Raw genomic sequence first — 24,750 nt, 5'->3', positions numbered from 1 at the left:
CGCAGTTGTCACCCCAAACACCATCTCCAGATTTCCTGATATTTAGTAGACATTACTCAATCAGGGAGACTTACCATAGACACACAGACACACAGACACACAGACGACACACACACACACACAGAGCTGATGATCAGCTGATGAAATGGTCAAGGTAGCCCTTGTCAACTTATAAAATGTGTACAACTTAAAAGTTGAGAATTAAATTTTATTTGGGGGTACAGTGAGGATTAGAACCCAGGAAGCAGCATTTCAGAGAGCTCTGAGCTACTGCTCCACAGAGGTGGGGGGAGGGTCAGTATATACGGGATTTTGGTGAAGGGGGAGGTCCATGCAACCAAGCACACATTTTGTAGAAGGTTGCTGCAAGTCTCCTGAAGGTTACTACCAGTCTCAAGGAGAAGACATCACCACGAAGGATTTTAGTGCTTTTTCTAGATACGAGGAGATGCAAGAATCAGGCTCATAATATCGTCTCCTGAAAATATCTAACTCTCTGAAGACCTCTTCTGCCAGTTTTCCCAGTGCACAGAGTCCTCGATCCTGATCTCCACCCTGAGCTCATTTCCAGGGGTGTTGAGGGTCAGCAGCTGCAGTGCTCATGACTCAGTCCTTGTAGAGGCAGACGGCAAGTGCCAATCTCCAGTTCCTACCATGAATGCAGGTGTAATGCCTCCTTTTAAAAATACTGACTCAGGAGTTCCCGTCATGGCGCAGTGGTTAACGAATCCGACTAGGAATCATGAGGTTGCGGGTTCGGTCCCTGCCCTTGCTCAGTGGGTTAAGGATCCGGCGTTGCCGTGAGCTGTGGTGTAGGTTGCAGACGCGGCTCGGATCCCGAGTTGCTGTGGCTCTGGTGTAGGCCGGTGGCTACAGCTCCGATTCAACCCCTAGCCTGGGAACCTCCATATGCCGTGGGAGCGGCCCAAGAAATAGCAACAACAACAACAACAACAACAACAACAACAACAAAAAAGACAAAAAAAAAATACTGACTCATTCTCATTGCAGGAAAATTAGGAAATACTGGTGGCCAAAGAAAAAATTACTCTTAATATGAATACCCCAAGGTAATCTCTGATCATATTTGGGCTACAGCCTTCTGTAGAAATATGTTTATTTTAAAACAAAAGCAAAGGAGGACTTGCTGTGGCGCAGTGGGATCAGCGGTGTCTTGAGAGTGCTAGGATGCAGGTTAGATCCCTGGCCTGGCACAGTGCGTTAAGGATCTGGTGTTGCCTCAGCTCAGTTTAGGCTGAAACTGATCTCTGGCCTGGAAACTCCATATGCCGCAGGGCAGCATAAAATGGGGGAAAAAAAGCAGAAATATACTCACATAATTTTTATAGGCTTGCTTTTTAATATTTTACAATATAGTAAAAAATATCTATTCTTGTTAAGTAACATATACTTCGATAAGATTTTTTTAAAAGACTGCTTTGTGTATTCTCTATTATAAATGTATCATAACTTATTTAACAGACTCCTATTATTGTACATTTAGTTTGTGTTTTACTTTGGACAAATATACATCTTTGCACCAAATATTGTATCTGTTTTAATTTTTTTTAATGAAAAATTTCATACAAACACAAAAGTAGAGAAAGGCATTGCAATCCCCCACTCACCCATCAGCCAGCTTGGTAATTATCCAAAAGCCCAATTTTGTTTCCTGCCACCCCTATGCATTTAATGCCAATTTATTTATTTATTTGTTTATTTTAAAAATTAATGCAAATTAAAAATCTCATATCACTTCTTTCATAAATACTTCAGAATGTATCTCTAAGGCAATCAGGGTTTTCTCTTGGTTTGTGTGTGTGTGTGTGTGTGTGTCTCTTTTTAGGGCCACATCTGTGGCATATGGAGATTCCCAGGCTAGGGATTTAATCAGAGCTGTAGCTGCTGGCCTACACCACAGCCACAGCAACTTGGGATCTGTGGCACATCTGCGACCTACACCACAGCTCATGGCAATGCCAGATCCTTAACCCACTGAGCGAGGCCAGGGATCGAAGTCTGCATCCTCACGGATGCTAGCCCTTGTCAGTGGGCCTTCTTTTCTGCTGAGCCATGACGGGAACTCTGGTTTTCTCTTGTTTTAGTAACATCTCCATCTTAGGTGGGGCATCTGACATGACTTGCTAGATGCCACCAAAACTCTAATCAGACTCACAATCTAGAAGGCTGATCCCCCAGGAATAATGAGCTGCCTTGGAGACCAGTTAAACTTATAAACAGTCATTTGTCAAGGAATGTACGGTTACAACTTTCCTCAGCCCCCAACTAAAACCAATAGCTACTTTCCTAAGGAGATTGCCTCCCCCCAACCCTTGAATACTGGCTTAGCCCAAGGACAAACCTGTGCTAAAAATAGAAACTACCCCTTTTCCAATATAACTAACTGCTCCCTAAGCAGTGGGGAACCCAAGTTCTCTCTCAGAGCTCCTGGCAGTCTGCTGGTCAATACAACTCACTTGCAGTATTGGTGCTCTAGCCTCCTGCCTCTTCTTTGATTTTTCCACTCTAACCCTCCAAAATTCCACTATCAAAATTGGTAATAATTCATTTCCTCTGCTCCCATTGTGGTGCAGAGGAAATGAATCCGACTAGTAACATGAGGTTGTGTGTTCCATCCCTGGTCTAGCCCAGTGGGTTAAGGATCTGGCATTGCCGTGAACTGTGGTGTAGATTACAGACATGGCTCGTATCATGGGTTGCTGTGGCTGTGGTGTAGGCCGGCAGTGGTAGCTCCGATTGAACCCCTAGCCTGGGAACCTCCATATGCCACAGGCTTGGCCCTAATAACACAAAAAACAAAAACAAACAAACAAACTGGTAATAATTTTTCTCAGAAGAATTGAATGCAGGGTCTCAGAGGGATATTTGCCCATCCATGCTCATGGCAGCATTATTTACAATTGCCCAGGGATGAAAGCAGCCCAAGAGTCCATGGATGCCTGGGTGGATAAACAAGAGGTGGGGTATGTATACAATGGAATGTGGGATCTTGTGTTTTATTTATTTTTTATTTTTTAATTTTTGGGGGAATCTTGTGATTTACAAGAATATATACTTGTTTCTGGCACAGAACTCCTAAAACCCTGGGGATTTCCTGAGGGAGGGTAGTGCTAGGGTGTCTTTTGTTAATGAGGTGACTGGTTGCTAGGAAACAATAGTCCCTCCCATTTACCTGTGAGGAGGTGAGAGCAGAGGGACTGGAGGGCCCGTGATTTAATCAACCCCACAGGTATAAGGAAGCCTCCCCCAAAACCCAAAAGGACTCGGTTCGGGTTAATGAACACTTAGAGATGTGGGGACAGTGGTGCACTCAGAAGAGATGGATGCTCTATGCCCTCTCCCCACACCCTGCCCTATGCATCCCCTCCATCTGGCTGTTCCTGGGTTATATCCTTTTATAAGATATACTGGTGATCCAGTAAGGAAAATGATTCTCTGAGTTCTGTGAGCTGTTCCAGCAAATTAAATCCAAAGGGGGAGGGAGTCATGGGAACCTCTGATTTAAAGCCATTTGGTTGGAAACACAAGTGATAACCTGGACTTGTGATTGGCTTCTGAAGTGGGCAGGAGGGCAGTCTTGTAGGACTGAGCCCTTGACCTGTGGCATCTGACTCCATCTCCAGAGACTTGAGTTGAATCATAGGACACACAGTTAGGATCCTAAGAATTGCTTGTTCCGGGAGTTCCCGTCGTGGTACAGTGGTTAACAAATCCGACTAGGAACCATGAGGTTGCGGGTTCGATCCCTGGCCTTGCTCAGTGGGTTAAGGAACCCGCGTTGCCGTGAGCTGTGGTGTAGGTTGCAGACGCGGCTCGGATCCCTCGTTGCTGTGGCTCTGGTGAAGGCCGGTGGCCACAGCTCCGATTAGACCCCTAGCCTGGGAACATCCATATGCCACGGGAGCGGCCCAAGAAATGGCAAAAAAAAAGACAAAAAAAAAAAAAAAAGAATTGCTTGTTCCTAGTGTGGAGGAAACCTCCCTCCCATACGCTGGAATTGCATCGAAGAATCCTAAATGGAGTATTATTCAGCCTTAAAGAGCATGGAAATTCTGACGTATTCCATAACGTGGATGAACCTTGAAGATGTTAAGTGAAATCAACCCATCACAAAGAGACAAACACTGCAGGATTCCGCTTACATGAGGTACCTGGAGTAGTCAAGTTTGCAGACACAGAAAGTAGAGTGGTGGTTACCTGGGGCCAGGGGGTGGAGGAGTGGATGTTTAATGGGGACAGAGTTTCAGTTTTGCAAGGTGAAAAGAGCTGAGGACGCAGGTTTGATCCCTGGTCTCCCTCAGTGGGTTAAGGATTCGGTGTTGCCACGAGCTGTGGTGTAGGTCGTACGTAGGCGTGGCTCAGATCCCGTGTTGCTGTGGCTCTGGCGTAGGCTGGAAGCTATAGCTCTGGTTAGACCCTTAGCCTGGGAACCTCCATATGCTGCCAGTGCGGCCCTAAAAGACAAAAAAGAAAAAAAAAAAAAAAAAAGAAAAGTGCTCTGGTGATGGATGATGGTGATGTTTGTACAACAATGTAATGTAATTAATGTCACGGAACTATAAGCCTAGAAAAGGTTAGGATGATACATTTTATGTTATGTGTATCTTACCACAGTTAACAATAAAATAAATTAAGGGTAATAAAGAAGTTAAGGAGTTCCCTGCTGGCCTAGCAGCTTAAGGATCCATCCATCCCTGGCCCTGGAACTCCCACATACTGTGGGCATGGCCAAAAAAAAAAAGACTTAAAAAAATTAAGGCAATCTGAATAAAGTATAGACTTTAGTTAATAAAAAATAATGATTTCTGACTATTATCATATCCAGCCTGAATTCCAACTTTCTTGATAGCCTTGCAAATGTCTTAGTCCTTTTGAAGCAGAAGTCAAACCAAGGTCCCCATATTGCATTTGGCATCACTCTCTCTTTGGGATAAATTCTTGGAAGTGAAATTGCTGGGTCAAAGTGTATACATATTTTAAAGGATTTTGCTGCATACTGCAAAATTGCCCTTCATAAATTATGTATCATTAAGCTCCTATGTTCACTTTTTTTTTTAAAAGCTGAACTTCGGAATTATTTCTGAGGAGAGTGCCTTTGAGATGAACACTTGTTCTGAAGGATCCATGCACACCTGTGCCCGGCTTCTTGGCTGTTACTCTCAAGTTTTCACTGTAATGTTCAGCCTCCCTTTTGCTCTCTTCAAGGCTCACCTGTTGCCAGGCACCCTCTCCCTGGAAGCTGGAGCAGGCACACCTCTCTGCTTTGGGGGGGACCTGAAATGACAGTCATCTACTCAGATAGACACTTCTGCACCTTGAATGCATTTATTTATTTATTTATTTTTGCCTTTTTCTAGGGCCACACCCATGGCATATGGAGATTCCCAGGCTAAGAGTCTAATTGGACCTGTAGCCACTGGCCTATGGCATAGCCACAGCAACGCCAGATCCTTAACCCACTGAGCAAGGCCAGGGATCCAGCCTGCAACCTCATGGTTCCTAGTTGGGTTCGTTAACCACTGAGCCATGAAAGGAACTCCTTGAATATGCATTTATTTAATTCTGTTCTGCAGCTTTGGCTGCATAGGGGGATGGAGGTGGGGCTGAGAAAGGGAGAGGGAACTAACTTCCACTGAGCATTCATTAGATGTGGGACTGACACTGTCAACTTGTTTAATCCACCCTGACCCCTGTGAAGCTGACATTGTTTTCTGGTGAGGAAACTGAGGTCCAGAGAGCCTGAGTAAGGCAGCTGAGCTGGAGGATCCAGGTTTGCCCTGAAGCTTTCATGCCCCTAACCCAGAGGCTCTCTCCTGCCTCCAGTCGAGTGTTACTCAACTCAAGTTGGGCTGCTTGCTGCTCAAAAGCATTGAGAGGCAAGTGTCAGTAGAAAGGAGATTTGCTTTCTATCAGAAGAGCTGGCAATCTGGGGAGAAGCTGGACTCATGTCCTCAGACCAGCTCCAAAGATTCTGCTCAGTTATGACCATTTTTAAAGAGAAAGAGGGGGTAAGAGTCTCAGTGACTCATCAAGATAGAAGGTTGTCATCTGCATCTTTCACTCTGTGCAGACTGGCTGACTCTCTTCAGATGGTCTCTTGCCCATGTGATCTGTCTGCCAGATTGCTAAAGGGGATGTTGGGGGTGGAGAGCTATTCATTCCTTAACTACTTAATTCGTCATTCTTCTTCCTCTCCTTTCTTTTCTTTTCTTTTTTTTTTTCCTTTTTAGGGCTGCACCTGAGGCATATGGAAGATCCCAGGCTAGGGGATGAATCAGGGCTGCTGCTGAAGCCTATGCTACAGCCACGGCAACTACCAGATCTATGACCTAGGCTGCAAATGTGGCAACGCCAGATCGTTAACTCACTGAGTGAGGCCAAGGATGGAACCCACATCCTCATGGATACTAATCGAGTTCTTAACCCATCCAGCCACAACGGGAACTCCCATTCTTACTTCTTTTAATCTAGGAAAAGGCGTGGTGCGCACTCAGGAGCACGTAAGTCAGGAGTTAAATTGCCTAGAGGTCTCATTCCTGTAATTAGGTTCTTTCAAGGTCAGAGTGGGACAGAAGTGGGCAAACAGGAAAGGGGCATAAGGGCTGCTTTCATAAGTAGGGCAAGCCACTTGAGGTGAAGACTGAGAGCAAAGCCATCCAATGGCTTGGTTTGCAAACCAAAGAAAGGGAAAGCCTCATATAGGGTTACAGAGTTCACAAGCTCCTTGAACTTTTCCTGAACTTTCCAAATTTTCCACTTTAAATTTCTTTTAGAAGAGAAATCTTAAAAAAAATTAGAGGAGTTCCCACCATGACGCAGCAGAAATGAATCTGACTAGGAACCATGAGGTTTCAGGTTTGATCCCTGGCCTCACTCAGTGGGTTAAGGATCCAGCGTTGCCATGAGTTGTGGTGTAGGTTGCAGATGCGGCTCGGATCTGGTGTTGCCGCGGCTGTGGTGTAGGCCGGCAGCTGTAGCTCCGATTGAACCCCAGCCTGGAAACCTCCATATGCCGCGAGTGAGGCCCTAAAAGGCAAAAAAAAAAAAAAAAAAAAAAAAAAAAAAATTAGAGAAAAAGGAAAAATACAGTCAACCAAATAGAAAAGAAAGATTTTTCTCTTTGGAGCCAGGAGTGAGAGGGAGGAAACACCTGGCCTGTCCTTACTCACTCTGAGCCCAGAGGGGAGACCTGGTTCAGGGATTAAGAAGGCAGAGAGTCCCGGGGATGGAGGAGGAAGCAGGAATAAATCAATGAATCTGTTTCATTGGCAAAGTCTCTAGTGATCTAATTACAGCAAGCAGATATACTGTCGGCAAAGTCGGAGGCTGCAGCCTGGCTGAGTGGCGGCCTTGTTATCTCGGCCACTGGGGTCGCAGACCTGGAGAGAATTGACTTCAGATCCCTTTCTAATGCGGGGGGCCCTGCTCACCTCCACCACCGGGGAGCTTCCCTGGTGGAGCAGGCGCTCAGTGGACTGCAAAGGTGCTTCTCCTCTGCCTTCATCTGAGGCAGCTGATATCGACCAGGTTGATAAAATTCAGCATGGAAATGAAAATGATGGTGAGCAAGAGAGCCCAGAGCCTGTGATCTGGGTTCAGGCTTCGAGCCCGACGCTGCTTATGTTCAGGAAATTGTGGCCAACAGGGAAAAGGATGGGAATTATAAAGTCACCGATTTGACTTTGTTCATCAGATTTGGGGGCAGGTGGGGGCGGGGGGCTAGGCAGATGGGATCCCCTTGCAGCTTGAAACAGTTGGAATTTTAGGATGAGAAAAAAGAAGTTCTTTATACAGCAGTACGAAATAGATAGATTTGTGACAACTAAAACCATATATAGGGGATGCATTCATGGTTTGGTAGCTCTGTTCCCTGACTGGGTGCCAGCAAAGCTCTCATTATTGTTGGTATTACTGATGTCCAGGTGGGTCTGGGCTATTTCTCTAGGTTCCAAAGCCCAGAGGAGGATGAAATGCAGTTTAGGGAGCTTGTAGCCCATCTAAATAGGAGGGATCTGGTGAGTTGTTCCTGGGAGGGAGTCAGACAGCTTCCCCCAGTTCTAGGAGTTTCATTCCTGCCCCTTCCCATCAGCCCAGATTGTATTTTTTGGGGGGATCCTAAACTCCTAAACCCACTGAGCAAGGCCAGGGATGAACCCGCATCTTCATGGATACGAGTGGGGTTATTTACCGCTGAGCCATGATGGGAACGCCGTAGGTTGCTTTTACCAGTGATATCACCTATCTTTGGCTCAGGATCTTGTTTCGACTTTTGTTGAAGAGATGATCCCTTGGCAATTCAATTCAGTCACTCAATAAATATTTATCAAGTGCCTTCTGGGAATAACTCAGTGAGCAGAAGAAACCCCGTTCCTTGAGGAGCTGGCAGTCCAGTGTGGAGGATGGATATTGAGGTCATGATGAAAGTTAGGTAAATAATGACAACAATAAGGTCTCTGCCCTTCCCATTCAACTGGGAGCTCTTCAAAGTTGAGGACTACTGTGTATTCATCTGTCTGTCTCTGGTATGGGAGCGGTTCTTGGAAAATGATCACCAAGAGGTCCTATATTGTGTGGTTTCATGCTGGCCGCAGACAAAGGAGACTTAGGTGGGGAGGGAAGTGGAGATGCTTGTGGGTTCTGGGGCAATGGCTGATGTCATCATGGGCGTACAGATGTTGGGCAGCAGGAATACAAGGAACCCCCTCTGAGCAGAGGCTGGAGTACTTGCTGCTGTCTGTGATGGACGTGGACATCCTGGTCCAGCTTGGGGTGGGGGGAGTCTAGTCAGCCCTTCTGCAGCCTTGCTGTCGCTGCCCTGTTCACAGCCATCAACCACAAACAAGAGCCTACAAATTGCAGGTCAGGAATTTGAAGGGGATGCTGCAAGGACAGCCTGTCTCCATGGTATTGCTGTGGTTAGCTGGGAAGTCTCCAATGACTGGAGTCTGAAGTCAGCTGGAAGCTTCTTCACCTGAGCCTGAGTGGGGATGACCTGAGTGCTGGTGCAGCTCTCTTCTTCTCCCTTTTTTTAAAGCAAACAAGGCAGAAGTCACCCAGCATTACTGCCAGGCTCCTCTGCTGGTTCATTCCATCAGAAACCTCCCCAGGTTCAAGGGAAGGGATGTGGATCCCACCTCTCAATGTGAGAAATGCCACAGAGTTTTCAGCCATTTTTTTTCCCTTTTTCCTTTTAAGGCCACTGCACCTGCAGCATATGGAAGTTCCTGGGTGAGGGGCTGAATTGGATGTGGAGCTGCCGGTCAGTGCCATAGCCACAGCAACACTGGATCCCAGTCACATATGTCAACCACACTGCAGCTTTTGGCAATGCTGGACCCTTAACCCACTGATCAAGGCCAGGGATCGAACTGGCATGCTCATGGAGACTGCATTGGGTTCTTAACCCGATGATCCACAACAGGAACTCCTCAGCCATGTTTTAAAACTGCCACCCTTGCTTCCCAATTTTGCTTCTTCATCTCATGTAAACTTTAGAAAAGTAATTTACAATGCCATAAAATTCACTCATTTTTTTTAAAGTAAATTTACTGAGTCATGCAACCATGACCATCATCCAGTTTTAGAAGTTTTTCATCCCTCCAATAAGGTCCCTTGTGACCGTGTGCAGTTAATCCTTGTTCTCAGCCCCAGGCAAACATTCATCTACTTTCCATCTGAACAGACTTGCCTCTTCTTCCCACACAGACTTTTTGTGTGTGTGCCGTATTTTAGATTCCACATATAGGTGATATCATATGGTGTTTGTCTTTCACTTTCTGACTTACTTCACTCAGCATGAGAATCTAAATAGTTGCATCCATGTTGCTGCAAGTGGAGATATTTTGTTCTTTTTTAAAAAATGAAAAATTAAATGAAATATAATGAAAAAAATGAAAACAAAAAAAAAACCAAAATGAAAACAAAAATAAAGCTCTTGGGTTTCATTCTAGCTGATATCTAAGGAAAAGTATCTTGAGACCAAAGAGTGAGGTGGATTTTATTTAAAGAGCTCTCTTCTTCTTCCTTTTTTTTTTTAAATGGCCTTATTGAGAAATAATTCACATACCATACAAATTACTCATGTAAAGTGGACAATTCAATGGTTTTTGTAGATTGGCTGAGTTGTGCAACCATCATCACAGTTAATATTAGAACATTTTCAGCGCTAAAAAGATTCCCTTTGGGGTTGGGGGGAGATAAATGGGGAGGTTGGGATTAACATATACACACACAACTGTACATAAAAGAGATAAACAACAAGGATCTACTGTAGAGCACAGGGAACTATGCTCAATATTTTGTGATAACCTATAGGGGAAAGAGTCTGAAAAAGAATAACTGAGTCACTTTGCTGTACACCTGAAACAGACACAATATTTTAAACCAACTACATGTCAATTAAAAAAAATTAAAGGAGTTCCCACTGTGGTGTAATGGGATCAGCAGCATCTTTGCAGCCCCAGAATGAAGGTTTGATCCCCGGTCCAGCGCAGTGGGTTAAAGGATCTGGTGTTGCCGCAGCTGTGGCATAGGTTGCAACTGCAGCTCAGATCTGATCTCTGGTCTGGGAACTCTATATGCCTTGGGGTGGCCAAAAAAGAAAAAAAAAAAAAATATATATATATATATATATAAAGTACTCTTCACCCTTCAGCCATCAACTCTGTCCTCCCCTCTCCAATTCCCTGGCAACCAGTGTGTTTGTATGTCTGTAAATTTGCCTCTTCCGGACAGCTCATATAAATGGAATCACATGGATATGTGGCCTTTTTTGTGGGGCTTCTGTTCCTCAGTATCATGTTTTTAAGGCTCATCCATGTTCCACCACATAACAGAATTTCCTCCCTTTTTGTGGTTGAATACTATCCCATTGTATGGACAGACTGTATTTGGATCATCCACTCATCATTTGTTGGGCATTTGGGCTGTTTCCACATCTTGGCTCATAAGCATAACACTGCCATGAACATCTGGTTACAAGGTTTTGTGTGAACTCCTGTTTTATTTTCCTTTGGGTGGATAACCTAGGAGTGGAGTTGCCATTCTGGGATAACTGTATATTTCACCTTCCGGGGCACTGTCAGATGGTTTTCCATTCTAATGCCATTCTAGTGATCTCTTATGACTTGAACAATCTTTCAGTTCTTCCCTTTACAAAATACCTGATCTTCTATGATTAATACAATTGTGAGCAGTTTCAACTGTTCCTCTGAGATACAGGACTTTTGGAATGGAATCTCATCAGAGATTGAACAGCCTGCCCCTCTGTGTTGGTGCTCTGTACTAGGGAATTAATTTAGCTGATTAAACCCACATTCGTGGGGAGGGCTGCCTTCCCCAGGGAAGGCCTTTCAATCCCAGCAGCATTATTTAATAAACTCTGAATGTGCTGGGGGAAGAAAGGGGCAAGTCTCTCTCCAGAGGGAGGGGGGATTTGGCTCTCTGTAGTCTTCTAGGCTGTCTGATTCTGAAAGTGGGGCCAGGGGTGCTGAGAGGGCCCCATTCCAGGTGGGGGGATGGTGGGCCCTAGGTTCCTACTGCTTCTGGGCAGGCACCCCCAGCCCTGGTGCTCCCTTGTCCTCAGCACAGCAATACCCTGGTTACTTCCAGGTCAGGTTTCTTCCAGACCCAGTCCGCTGGAAGGAACACCACTGTAGACACAGAGACACCTGCATGTTTAAGCCTCGCTTGGCTGGACTGGCCAGGAAAAACCTTAGCCCCTTAAAGCCTAGAGGACAGCCACAGAGGGACCCTGCAGCCTCCAATTTATTGACTCGAATTTGTCATACAATAAAAATTATGCAAGCCACATATGCTCACATACTTGCTGTAAATCTGAAAACAACATCAACGTAGAATGAAGCGTGAACATGTTCTTCCTATTCCTTCCCGGACTCTTCTGTCCCCTCCAGCTCCCCGTCTACCTCCCTGTGGTGACCACTGTTAGGAGGAGACTGTGCGTCCTGTTATGCCCCTTCCTGGGCCTTACCATCTAAAGGTCATTTAATAAAAAATTTTATGGCCCCATCTATGGCATATAGAAGTTCCTAGGCCAGGGATTGAATCTGAACTGCAGCTGCGACCTATGCCAGATCCTTTACCTCAGTGGGCTGGGTCGGGGATTGAGCCTGAACCTCTACAGTGACCCCAGCCGTTGCTGTCGGAATCCTAACCCTCTGTGCCTGGCGGGAACTCCTGAAGGTCATTTTCGGTGTCCAGTGCCTGGAGGGTGTACATAGGCTGTTCCCCACAGGACCGCGTGATTGCTGTAAGCTGATCCCCAACATCCAGAGGATGAAGCAAAATATCTCCTCGCTGCTCCCATACTGGTGTCGTTCAGCTCCGCAGGCGAGGAGTGCCCCTCCGTCAGTGCTCCTCCTCCTTCCTCTGCTGCTTGGTCAGGACGATCCACCTGCTACCAAGTCTGTGTCCAAACCTGGGAGACCTGCTCCTGCCTCCATCCTTGCCTGGCAATGGTGAGTGAGGTCCTTCTGTCCTTCAGAGAGGGCACGTTTTTGCCAGGCCGATCTCTCCTACCCCACTGACCAGCTTTCATACACGACTTTGGTGTGTTGCTGAACTAGAAGACTCCTTTATCTTGCAATTTGGAATGAGGATGAGATTGAGCAAAGGGGAAAGAGGGAGCAGAGAGCTTTTTGAAAAAAATTTTTAAGTTAAAAATTAAAAAAAAGGGAGTTTCCATTGTGGTTCAGTGGGTTATGAACCTGACTAGTATCTGTGAGAATTCAGGTTTGATCCCTGGCCCCACTCAGTGGGTTAAGGATCTGTTGTTGCCGTGAATTGTGGTGTAGGTCCAGATGCGGCTCTGATTCCAAGTTGCTGCGGCTGTGGTGTAGGTCAGCAGCTGCAGCTCCAATTTGACCCCTAGGCTGGGAACTTCCATATGCTGTGAGTGCAGCCCTAAAAATAATTGGGAGTTCCCATTGTTTCTCAGCAGTAATGAACCTGACTAATATCCATGAGGATGTGGGTTTGATCCCTGGCCTTGCTCAGTGGGTTAAAGGATATGGTGGTGCTGTGAGCTGTGGTGTAGGCTGGCAGCTACAGCTCCAATTTGACCCCTAGCCCGGGAAATTCCATATGCTGAGGGTGTGGTCATAAAAACAGGTGAAAGGAGTTCCTGTTGTGGTGCAGTGGTTAATGAATCTGTCTAGGAACCATGAAGTGGTTTCGATCCCTGGCCTTGCTCAGTGGGTTAAGGATCCGGCATTGCCATGAGCTGTGGTGTAGGTCACAGATGTGGCTCAGATCTCACGTTGCTGTGGCTCTGGCATAGGCCGGCAGCTATAGCTCTGATTAGACCCCTAGCCTGGGAATCTCCATATGCTGCAGGTACAGCCATAGAAAAAGATTAAAAAAAAAAAAAAAAGGCCAAAAAAATATTGACATATAGTTGATTTACAATGTTGTGTTAGTTTCAGATAAGTGACTCAGTTGTACATACACATATGTTTATTCTTTTTCAGATTCTTTTCCCTTATAGAATATTACAAACATTGAGTATAATTCTCCGTGCTATACAGTGGGTTGCTGTTGGTTAACTATTTTTTTATACAGCAGTGTGTATATGTTAATCCCAATTATCCCAATTAGGATGTTAATTCTAATTTATCCCTTCCCCTTTCCCCTTTGGTTACCGTAAGTTTGTTTTCTACGTCTGTGGGTCTACTTATGTTTTGTATATAAGATTATTTATAGCTTTTTTTTAAGATTTCACATGTAAGTGATATCATATGATATTTATCTTTCTCTGTCTGACTTAGTATGATAATTTCTGGATCCGTCCATGTTGCTGCAAATGGCGTTATTTCATTCTTTTTTATGGCCAAGTAATATTCCATTGTGTATATGTACCACATCTTCTTTATCCCTTTCTCTGGAACCTATCTGTTCTTGGTGTGTCATTCAAAAGCATCATATACCCGCTTATCAAAAAAATACTAAAATGGAAATTCCTGCTTTGGCACCACAGGATTGATGGCATTTTGGGAGCTCTGGGCCATAGGTTTGATCCCCAGCCTGGCACAGTGGGTTAAGGATCTGGTGTCTCTGTAGCCTCAGTGACCGCAGTTTAGGTCACAACTGCAGCTCAGATTTGAAACCTGGCCTGGCAACTCCATATGCTGCAGGGCTGCCAAAAAAGAAAAACAACAACAACAACAACAAAACGAAAACAGAACACCTTCCTGTATCTGCAGTAGGACCCAGCCATTCTATTGGAGATATTTACCCAGGAGTAGTGAAAATAGGGGTTGGCATAGAGTTGAACGTGAATGTTCACAGCAGATTTATTCACGATGCCTGAGAACGGGAAGCAGTTCAAATTTTCCTCCATGGGTGAATGGCAGACAAAACATGGTCTCTCCATAGGATGGAAAGCCACTCAGCAGATCATACTGGTGACCTGCGGGTCCACCCAATGACATGGTGAATCCTTATGCTGAGCGTAAGGAGCCAGAGAAAACAGTTCCTAACCCAAGATTCCAGTTATATAAAGTGCAGCCTCATTTATAGTGACAAGAAGCCAATCAGGGCTGCTTGGGGATGGAGCCACAGGGAGGGGTGAACTACTTAAGGGCATGTGGACTTTTGAGGTCAATAGAAATATCCTGTATTCTCATCGTGGTAATGGGTTCAGGGCTGCCTCCAGCTGTCAAAACTCACAGAACTGTACTGAATGGATGCAGTGCATTGCACGTAAATCATTCCTCAATATATTTGATGAGGATAATATAAGTAGAGTCTTTCCTGACGTCTCAGAGTGACTATTTATCTGCCTTGAAATCTAATGTAGTTATCTTTTAAGTTAATATAAAAATTAAAGGTCATATCATCCTAGGGAGTGATAAATGAAGTTGTGGCATTGGAGGTCATCCCTGGACTCCCTTTAAAGAAGCACTTTTAAACTATTAGATTGCTATCAACTAGGGAGTCATAAAATCTTACTTAAAAATTTTGTTTTTCTTTCTTCTTCTTCTTTCTTTCTTTTTTTTTCTTTTTCTTTTTTTTTTTTTCCACCTGCGGCATGTGGAAGTTCCCAGGCTAGGGGTCGAACTGGAGCCACAGCTGCCAGTCTATGCCACAACTAAAGCAATGTGGAATCCTCGCTGAATCCGCAAACTACACCACAGCTCAGGGGAATGCCAGCCTCATAACCCACTGATCAAGGCCAGGGATTGAACCTGCATCCTCATGGATACTAGTCAGTTTCTTAACCCGCCAAGCCACAATAGGAACTCCAAATCTTATTATTATTATTATTTTTTATCTTTTTGCCATTTCTAGGGATGCTCCTGCAGCATACGGAGGTTCCCAGGCTAGGGGTCGAATTGGAGCTGTAGCCGCCGGCCTAAGCCAGAGCCACAGCAACGCAGGATCTGAGCCATGTCTGCAATCTACATCACAGCTCACGGCAACGCCGGATCGTCAACCCACTGAGCAAGGGCAGGGATCGAACCCTCAACCTCATGGTTCCTAGTCGGATTTGTTAACCACTTCGCCATGATGGGAACTCCTCCAAATCTTATTTTTAAAGATCATAGGATGAATAGACCAGAAAGTACCATATATTGCCAATAAAAGCAAAAATAAAAGTAGAGATTGTTTTGGAGTTGCCCTTGTGGCTCAGTGGAAACGAATCCTGGCCTTGCTCAGTGGGTTAAGGATCTAGCATTGCTGTGAGCTGTGGTATAGGTTGCAGACATGGCTCGGATCCTAAATTGCTGTAGCTCTGATTCAGCCCCTAGACTGGGAACTTCCATATGCCATAGGTGTGGCCCTGGAAAAAAAAAAATGTAGGGATTGTTTCATTAAATTTTATCTGTTATTATATGTATGCATATTTTTGTATACTCAGTTACTGCATAAAATGTATTATGCAAGTGGGTTGCATTAAAAATAATTGAAAAATGGAGTTCCTGTCATGGCACATCAGAAATAAATCCGACTAGGAGCCATGAGGTTTCGGGTTTGATCCCTGGCCTCGCTTAGTGGGTTAAGGATCTGGTGTTGCCATGAGCTGTAGTGTAGGCCGGCAGCTGTAGCTCCAATTCAACCCCTAGCCTGGGAACCTCTACATGCCATGGGTACACCTATAAAAATACAAAAGACAGAAAAAAAAAAAAAAAAAAAAGAAAGAAATTGAAAAAGGAGTCCCCTTTGTGGCTCAGTGATAAGGAACTCGACTAGTGTCGTGAGGATGCAGTTTCAATCCCTGGCCTTGTTCAGTGGGTTAAGGATCTGCCATTGCGGTGAGCAGCGGTGTAGGTCTCAGATGCGGCTGGGATCTGGAGTTGCTATGGCTGTGGTGTAGTGTGGCAGCTACAGCTCTGATTCCACCCCTGGCCTGGGAACTTCTATATGCCTCGGGTACGGCCCTAAAAAGACCAAAAAAAAAAAAAAAAAAAAAAAAAAGCGGGGGGGAGAAGAAAGGTAACAGATGCAAAACACCCAAGACAGTGGCTCGTACATGAGCGATCGGTACTTGAGAGAAGCCAGGCCCTTCACAAACATGTCTTATGTGTTATTTTCTCCCAGCACCTGAGTCCTTGGCACATTGTTGGTCTTCAGTAAATGCCTTTTGGATGAATGAAAGAGGATTTTGAGTCCTATCAAGCAATACTTCAGTTTATACCTTGGTCATTGCCTGAGGTCAGGGAGAGGATGGGGTCCTGGTTGAAGAGGACTGTGAGCAGTGGACAGTACTTGGAGCACTTGAAAGGCTGTCCCCATGTTCCCTGGGGAAGTTCATCTCTGCAGGTGTGTCCCTGCCCCCACCATGAAATGCTTTGATTCTGGGGCTTTGATTCGCCAGCCCTGTGCTCCTAGAGTAGCCTGGAGGAGGGAAGCAGCTCTTTCTCTGTGTGCTCCCTGGGCAGAGGTAATGTGTCTGGGTAGCAACTTCATCTCCCAGCCATACAATATTGATGGTCCCAGTGCTATTCGCAGACCAGGACACACCCCCTGGAAGGTGCCGTTGGCTGACTGGTGCTGAATGATTGATGAATGGGAAATCAAATATTGATGTTCTGAGCAGCACGTCAGGCCTCCTCCCACCCAACAGGGCTTGCGTCTTGTGTTATGAAAGGCAAAACTTCAGAGAATGGGTAACTTTGCCTCTGTTTAGGACCCAACAGCTTTTGGGCAGTTGTGACTTGGAGACATCCTGGGCTGTTAAGACTGAGTGCTCCTGGAAACGGGAATGTTTGGAATCAGCATAAAGAAGTCCTACTTGCCCTGGGTGTGAAAAACTTGGAATAATAGCTTTGTTGGTGCACTCTTCTTCTCATAAAATTTTTGTTTATCAAAGCTGTACATGCCCAGAACTTAGAGAGACAAAAAGATCTGCAAGAAAAACAGCTCTCTCTGTGACACCCGGAGCCTTGGCCATTTTATTTTCTGCCGATGTCAATACTTTTAGCTTCTTTTAGTGAATTCTTTTTGTCACCGTCATATCATCCACCTAGTAACATGCTGCTGTGGCTACTTTTTTTTTTTTTTTTTTTTTTTTTTTTGCCTCACCTGAGGCATGAGGAAATTCTCAGGTCAGTAATCAAACCTACACCATAGCTGTGACAGGAGCCACTGCAGTGACAACACCAGATCCTTAACCCACTTGGCCATCAGGGAACTCCTATAGCTACTTCTTGATCTAAAAAAATTTTCAAAATATCTATTGACTCTCTTTGTAGAGAATAAGGGTTTGATCTTTCACCCCACTTCATAAAGACACACCCCTTCTCATGTCCTCCATCTTTGCACTATGATTACTTCAGAATTTTGGTTGCATTGTTAGCTGGTATTTCCACTGCTGTGTAAAGATATCTTAGCTGATCAGGCAGTACACTAGGATTCCATTTACTTCTCTGTATTACTTTTGTTTTCCTCAGCAGTTAGGAAGGGTTTTGCTTTTGCTTTGTTTACCTAGTTTTCTATCCATTCATCATTTCCTTTTTTTTTTGCATTACAGATTTTAATAATAACATGCTAAGTATAGAAGAGTATGACTGTCACAACTTTTTGCACTTGAGGTCCAAAGAAAAATGAGACAGAAAAATAAACGAATTTACTAAAAACTATTATTAAGCCCCAAATGTTGGCACAAATCTAGCTGAGAAGTCATTCCTTAATGCTGGTGTGAATTAAAGAGGTTTTGAGGTTTTAGTTGTCTGTAGCTGGGGTCATCACTGTGATGTGTCTGCCAAAGAAAAAATAAATTTGGCTGCATTAATGGAAATAGAATGACCAGGACAAAGAAAGTTACAGGGTCCTCTACACATAAAAATCATACCCTGGTGATGATAATCAGTTCTGGGTACCAATGTTTAAACTTTAGTAAAGTGGGGAGTTCCCGTTGCAGCTCAGTGGGTTATGAACCCAACTAGAATCCATGAGGATGTGGGTTCAATCCCGGGCCTCACTCAGTGGGTTAAGGATCTGGCATTGCCATGAGCTGTAGGGTAGGTCACAGACACCACTCAGATCTGGTGTTGCTGTGGCTGTGGTGTATAGGCCAGCAGCTGCAGCTCTGATTCGACCTCTTGACTAGGAACTTCCCTATGCCACAAGTGTGGCCCAAAAAAGGAAAAAAAAAATTAGTAAAGTGGACTACTTTCACTAAATAAAACCATGTCATAGGAAAAAGCTTAATATAATCGATCAAGGTATAAAACAATTCACAACTCAGGTGTGCAAAAAATAATACGCCTTTTGAATCTTCTGTTACAATTTCCTCTTTTTAGCCCTGCTCCACTGATTCTATCTGTTCATCATTTGTTCAACGTCAAAACCCTTTGCCAATAATCTAAATTTCTTCCCAAGATGTTTGGAGGCATTAGCCATCATATCAGCCTTGGTTGCTGGAAGGCCTGTCTCCTGGGCACTGCTCATCAGTGCCCAGGTGCCATGGTTGCCCTTGGCAACTGGTACCTGGCACTGTCTGCAGTGTCTCTGCACCATCATCTGAGGGACCTCCTTCCTGTGCTGTGTCCCAAGTTTTGCTGTCTGTGGAGCACCTTCATTTGGTGGAACACAGCCTTCATCAGATGCCTGAGAAATGGTCTGAGGGAGATTATTATTTTTGTGGGGGGACAATGCACATATTTACGATAGCTTAGCTGAGTCTGAAATTTTAAATTGGTTAAAAACTTTCTTTCATTTTGAAGGCATTGCTTTATTATTTTCTAACTTTCTAAAAGTTTGAAACTATTTGACTTTTAAAAATCTTTTTTTTTTTTTTTTTTTTTTTTTTTTTTTTTTTTTTTTTTTTTGCCTTTTTGCTTTTTGCCTTTTCTAGGGCCACAACTGCGGCATATGGAGGTTCCCAGGCTAGGGGTCTAATCAGAGCTGTAGCCGCCGGCCTATGCCAGAGCCACAGCAACACGGGATTTGAGCTGCATCTGTGACCTACACCACAGCTCACGGCAACACCAGATCCTTAACCCACTGAGCAAGGCCAGGGATCGAACCCACAACCTTATGGTTCTTAGTCAGATTCGTTAACCACTGAGGCATGATGGGAACTCCCTAAAAATCATTTTTAATGTCAGATATTTATTCTGTGAAAACTTGTAGAATCTTTTCTTTGTATCAGAGGTTTAAAATTTCACAATAGATATCTTTGTGTGTTTTCCTTTTTCCACTAAAAATAGATACCCTATGAGATTGCTTTATAAAAAAACATCAACTTTATTGAAGTTTAATTTGCATACAACAAATGCAAAGATTTTAAGTGGATAGTTTCATGGCTTTTGATACATTTATAAAAATGTACTTTTAAAAACATTCCTTTTATTTTTATTGGATCAGGAGGATGAGGTATATATACAAAACGGACTTTTTAAAATCTTTTAGTTTGGGGATGTTTTCTTGAATTCTTTCTTTGATGATTTTCTCCTTACTGTTTTCTTTGTTCTCTTTTACTATTTGTTAGAGTTCCCATTGTGGCTCAGTGGAAACAAGTCTGACTAGTATCTATGAGGATATGGGTTCTACCCCTGTCCTCACTCAGTGGGTCGGGGATCCAGTGTTCTTTTTTTTTTTATTTTTTAAATTTCCCTAACACAATTTTTTTCCCACTGTACAGCATGGGGACCCAGTTATACATACATGTATACATACTTTTTTCTCTCATTATCATGCTCCGTCATAAGTAACTAGACATAGTTCTCAGAGCTACACAGCAGGATCTCACTGTAAATCCATTCCAAGAGCAGTAGTTTGCATCCCTTAACTCTAAGCTCCCAATCCATCCTACTCCCTCCCCTGGGCAACCACAAGTCTATTCTCCAAGTCCATGATTTTCTTTTCTGTGGAAAGTTTCTTTTGTGTTGTATATTAGATACCAGATATAATTGATATCCTAGGGTATTTGTCTTTCTCTTTCTGACTTACTTCACTCAGTATGAGAGTCTCTAGTTCCATCCATGTTGCTGCAAATGGCATTATTTGGTTCTTTTTAATGGCTGAGTAGTATTCCATTGTGTATATATACCACACCTTCCTAATCCAACCATCTGTTGATGGACATTTGGGTTGTTTCCATGTCTTGGCTATTGTGAACAGTGCTGCAGTGAACATGCAGGTGCATGTGTCTTTTTTAAGGAAAGTTTTGTCTGGATATATGCCCAAGAGTGGGATTGCTGGATCATATGATAGACCTAGGTATAATATTCTAAGGTACCTCTGTACTGTTCTCCATAGTGGTTGTACCAGCTTACATTTCCATCAACAGTGTAGGAAGGTTCCCTTTTCTCCACACCCCCTCCAGCACTTATTAGCGATGGCCATTCTGACTGGTATGAGGTGGTATCTCATGGTAGTTTTGATTTGCGTTTCTCTAATAATCAGGGATGTTGAGCATTTTTTTCATGTGTTTGTTGACCATCTGTATATCTTCCCTGGAGAAATGTCTATTCAGGTGCTTTGCCCATTTTTCCCACTGGGTTGTTGGCTTTTTGCTGTTGAGTTGTATAAGTTGCTTCTTTATTCTAGAGATTAAGCCCTTGTCAGTTACATCATTTGAAATTATTTTCTCCCATTCTGTAAGTTGTCTTTTTGTTTTCTTTTTGGTTTCCTATGCTGTGCAAAAGCTTGTCAGTTTGATTAGGTCCCATTGGTTTATTTTTACTCTTATTTCTGTTGCTTTGGGAGACTGACCTGAGAAAACATTTGTAAGGTTGATGTCAGAGAATGTTTTGCCTGTGTTCTCCACCAGGAGTTTGATGGTGTCTTGTCTTATATTTAAGCCTTTAAGCCATTTTGAGTTTATTTTCGTGAGGGTGTGTTCTAGTTTCATTGATTTGTGTGTAGCTGTCCAGGTTTCCCAGCAATTCCTGCTAAATAGACTGTCTTTTCCCCATTTTATGTTCTTGCCTCCTTCGTCAAAGATTAATTGACCATAGGTGTCATGGTCCAGTGTTGTCTTGAGCAGTGGTGTAGGATGCAGATGTGGCTCAGATCTGGCATTGCTGTGGCGGCTACAGCTCCAATTAGACCGCTAGCCTGGGAACTTCCTTATGCCATGAGTGTGGCCCTAAAAAGCAAAACAAATAAAATAAAATAAAATAAATAGTAAAGATTAAAAAAATAAAATAACTATTATTTGAATGCTGGACCCTCTGAAAAGTTTCTTATCTTTTCTTTCTGTCAGGAGAAAAAAGTTTTGGGTGTTCTATTTAGTGCATGTTCCCGGTTATCTGATTCTAGAAAGGACCTCTAACTTTCATTATCTTTTTTGAGCTATTTTGCAGCTCTATAAGTTGTAGAAAACTAGTAATGATGCAAATGATCCTTTCCATAGAGATGCAAATAAATTTTGTCTAGTGAGGGTGCAGAGTTCCCCCTTAGCTCTCTGTGGAAGCCAGTTTTGTATCTATTAACACATTCAGTTTTCCTGATTGTCTATTTGTGTCTGCTCTTTGATTTCTCCATTGAGCCATTTGTCACATCTTAGTAGTTTTCTCATGAACTGATGAATTAAAAAAATCTTTGACACGTGGTTATTTTAACTTCTTCTTTTTCTTCTTCTTTTTTTTTTTTTTTTTTTTTTAGGGCTGCACCTGTGGCATATGGACGTTCCCAGGCTAGGGGTCCAATTGGAGCTGTAGCCGCCAGCATACGCCACAACTCATGGCAATGCTGGATCCCCAACCCACTGATTGAGGCCAGGAATCGAACCTGCAATCTCATGGTTCCTAGTCGGATTCGTTTCCGCTGCACCACATCGGGAACTCCAACATCTTAACTTTTTTTTCTGGCCTTGCCTATGGACTGCAGAAATTCCTGGGCCAGGGATCAAACCCACGCCACAGCAGTGACAATGCCAGATCCTTAACCTACTGAGCCACCAGGGAACTCCATAATATCCTAACTTTTTTACATTTTCCTCTATCTTTTTACAATAATTTGGCATATTTCCTTGACTTTGTATCCCAGAACTTCTATTGAGTTTCTCGTATTTGTTTTCATATTTTTAATTTCCAAGCGCTTTTATTGTTTCTGAATGATAACTTTAGAAAAACCTCTGATTTCATGGATACACTGTCTTATTTATCTGAGGCTATTAATGATAATTTGTTTTGATCTTATCTTCTCTTGCGTGGTCTTCTAGTTTGCTTTTCTCTGTTTTGGTGTCTGGTGTTCATGTTGGACAATTTCCTGCAACGTCTGGTAATCCTTCATTGTTTACACGGAATCTGTAGTGGGGCTGTAAGACTGATAGGCAGTTTGGACATTGTGGGTGGTATTCAACATAGGCTGATCCGTCTGGGCTTTTCCACTGAGGAACCTCCAGTGTCAGCATCTTTGGGAATTTTCCCTGAGAAGAGCTTTGCAATCTCTGGCTTAGAGTATTTGCATGTGGCTGATCTGTGAACCTCAGGATTCTGTTTGCAAATATACACTTGAACCAATTCTTTTAAAAATCATTTCCCCACCTTGGACTGTGGACCGTGCCTGGTATCTCTGCTCCAGAGACTGTTTTATCCTCTCCAAAGAACAAGCCCCCAAGTGTCTGCTGGATGAGGGGGAAGCCATCCCAGGCTGTGTGGGATTTGGGGATCTGTTTATTTGTTTTTATATGGACTTTCTATTAATTCTATTTTTAGTCTCACTTTACCCCCAGTTCCAGAGGTATCTTTTAGGGGTTATGCAGGGTAATTTGGGTGTTTCTTGGCTCTCCCTACTGCCAGCTTGAAACTTCTAAATCAGTTCCCACTTATCCATCTGCTTTCCAGTTTCCCACATTTTGGTCCAGAAACTTCATCTTCTCTTCTTTCTGTCTTCATAGGTTGATGTCTTCAAAAATTTACTTCTTATTGTTCTAGGTGGGTTTCAGATGGACCAAAAATGAATGCATATGTTTACTTTTCTATCTTAGGATTTAAATCCATTTTTATTTTGATTTTCATTTCTTCCCTTTACCTGGATGTCAAGAGGCAATACTGTGTTATGAAAAGGCAAGGCAATGTCAGGAGCCAGTGATAAGGTAGAATTTTCCACTCTTCAATCAGGTTTCTGCCTGTTCTTACCCCAGTACAGCCACTTGTGAAGCGGTCCCTGGAAAGCCATGATACGCACTGCCTGGTATGGGGATATGGATTCAAGACAATGTCTAACTGGCCTGACCCCATAATTATGTTTTCTTTGACATATTCTTTCCTAACCTTCCTGAGAATATTAGATTTAGGACCAGCACTCCTCGCAGAACTTTCCTAATATGTTTCATCAGGAACAGACAACATACATATGGCGGCTAGTAAGGGAAATGTGTAAGACTCCCGTCTTTAAAGCAGATGTGTTCAGCGTTTGGAGGGCATCTCCCTGCCAGCTACAATGTTGGTATGTGGGAGGGTTTTGGATTTTTGGCTCCAAACTTTCCTGGCATTTCCTGGGACAACTTTGTTTCTGCTCCTTTGGACTCTGATGTCTGCCAAGCAGTCCCTGGCCGCCATATTGTTTGCCCCTCAATCCTAAACTGAGTCTCTTGGGCAGCAAAACTCATCCATATTCCACCCGAAAGAGCCCAAATTACTCACATTAGCTTGGAGTTTTCATTAGTTTCATCTTTCTTCTCTGGTGTCTTTTTGCCAGATGTCTCCCTCTTCCAGTGGAAGTGTTCCTACCATCAGAGGATGTTTTCTAACTCTAGTCAACCCAGGACTCTGCTTCTGAGACCCTTCAGAGTTTCCTTCAGACTCTGCTATGCCATTTATTTTCTGGAACTGCCTTTACAGCTCCTCACCCTCATACCCCCATCTCCAGCCCCTTTCACCCCCATCACACACACATATGATGCTTGTCCTCTGTCTCTTACTATATCCTCTTTGGGTGGATGCATGGGAAAATTTCTATCAGGTATGAGCAGGGATAGCTGAGCTTCCCCTGAGTATTTTGCTGAGTTTTTTTTTTCTTTTTTCTTTTGCTTTTTAGGACCACACCCATGGCATATGGAAGTTCCCAGGCTAGGGGTCGAATCGGAGCTGTAGCCACTGGCCTGCGCCACAGCCACAGCAATGCAGGATCCAAGACATGTCTGTGACCTATACCACAGCTCACGGCAACGCTGGATCCTTAACCCACTGAGCGAGGCCAGGGATCGAACCTGCATCCTCATAGATGCTAGTTGGATTCGTTTCTGCTGCACCACAACGGGAACTCCCTATTTGGCTGAGTTTTAATCTATGGGTGTTTAAGGATTATGTACTCTGT

This window comes from Sus scrofa, chromosome 15 (assembly GCF_054392235.1).
Source record: "Sus scrofa isolate SSC_HxYL_T2T_F1_AM1 chromosome 15, Sscrofa_HxYL_maternal_Yorkshire_Landrace_v2.0, whole genome shotgun sequence".
NCBI lineage: Eukaryota > Metazoa > Chordata > Mammalia > Artiodactyla > Suidae > Sus > Sus scrofa.
This window is presented reverse-complemented; position numbering follows the sequence as displayed.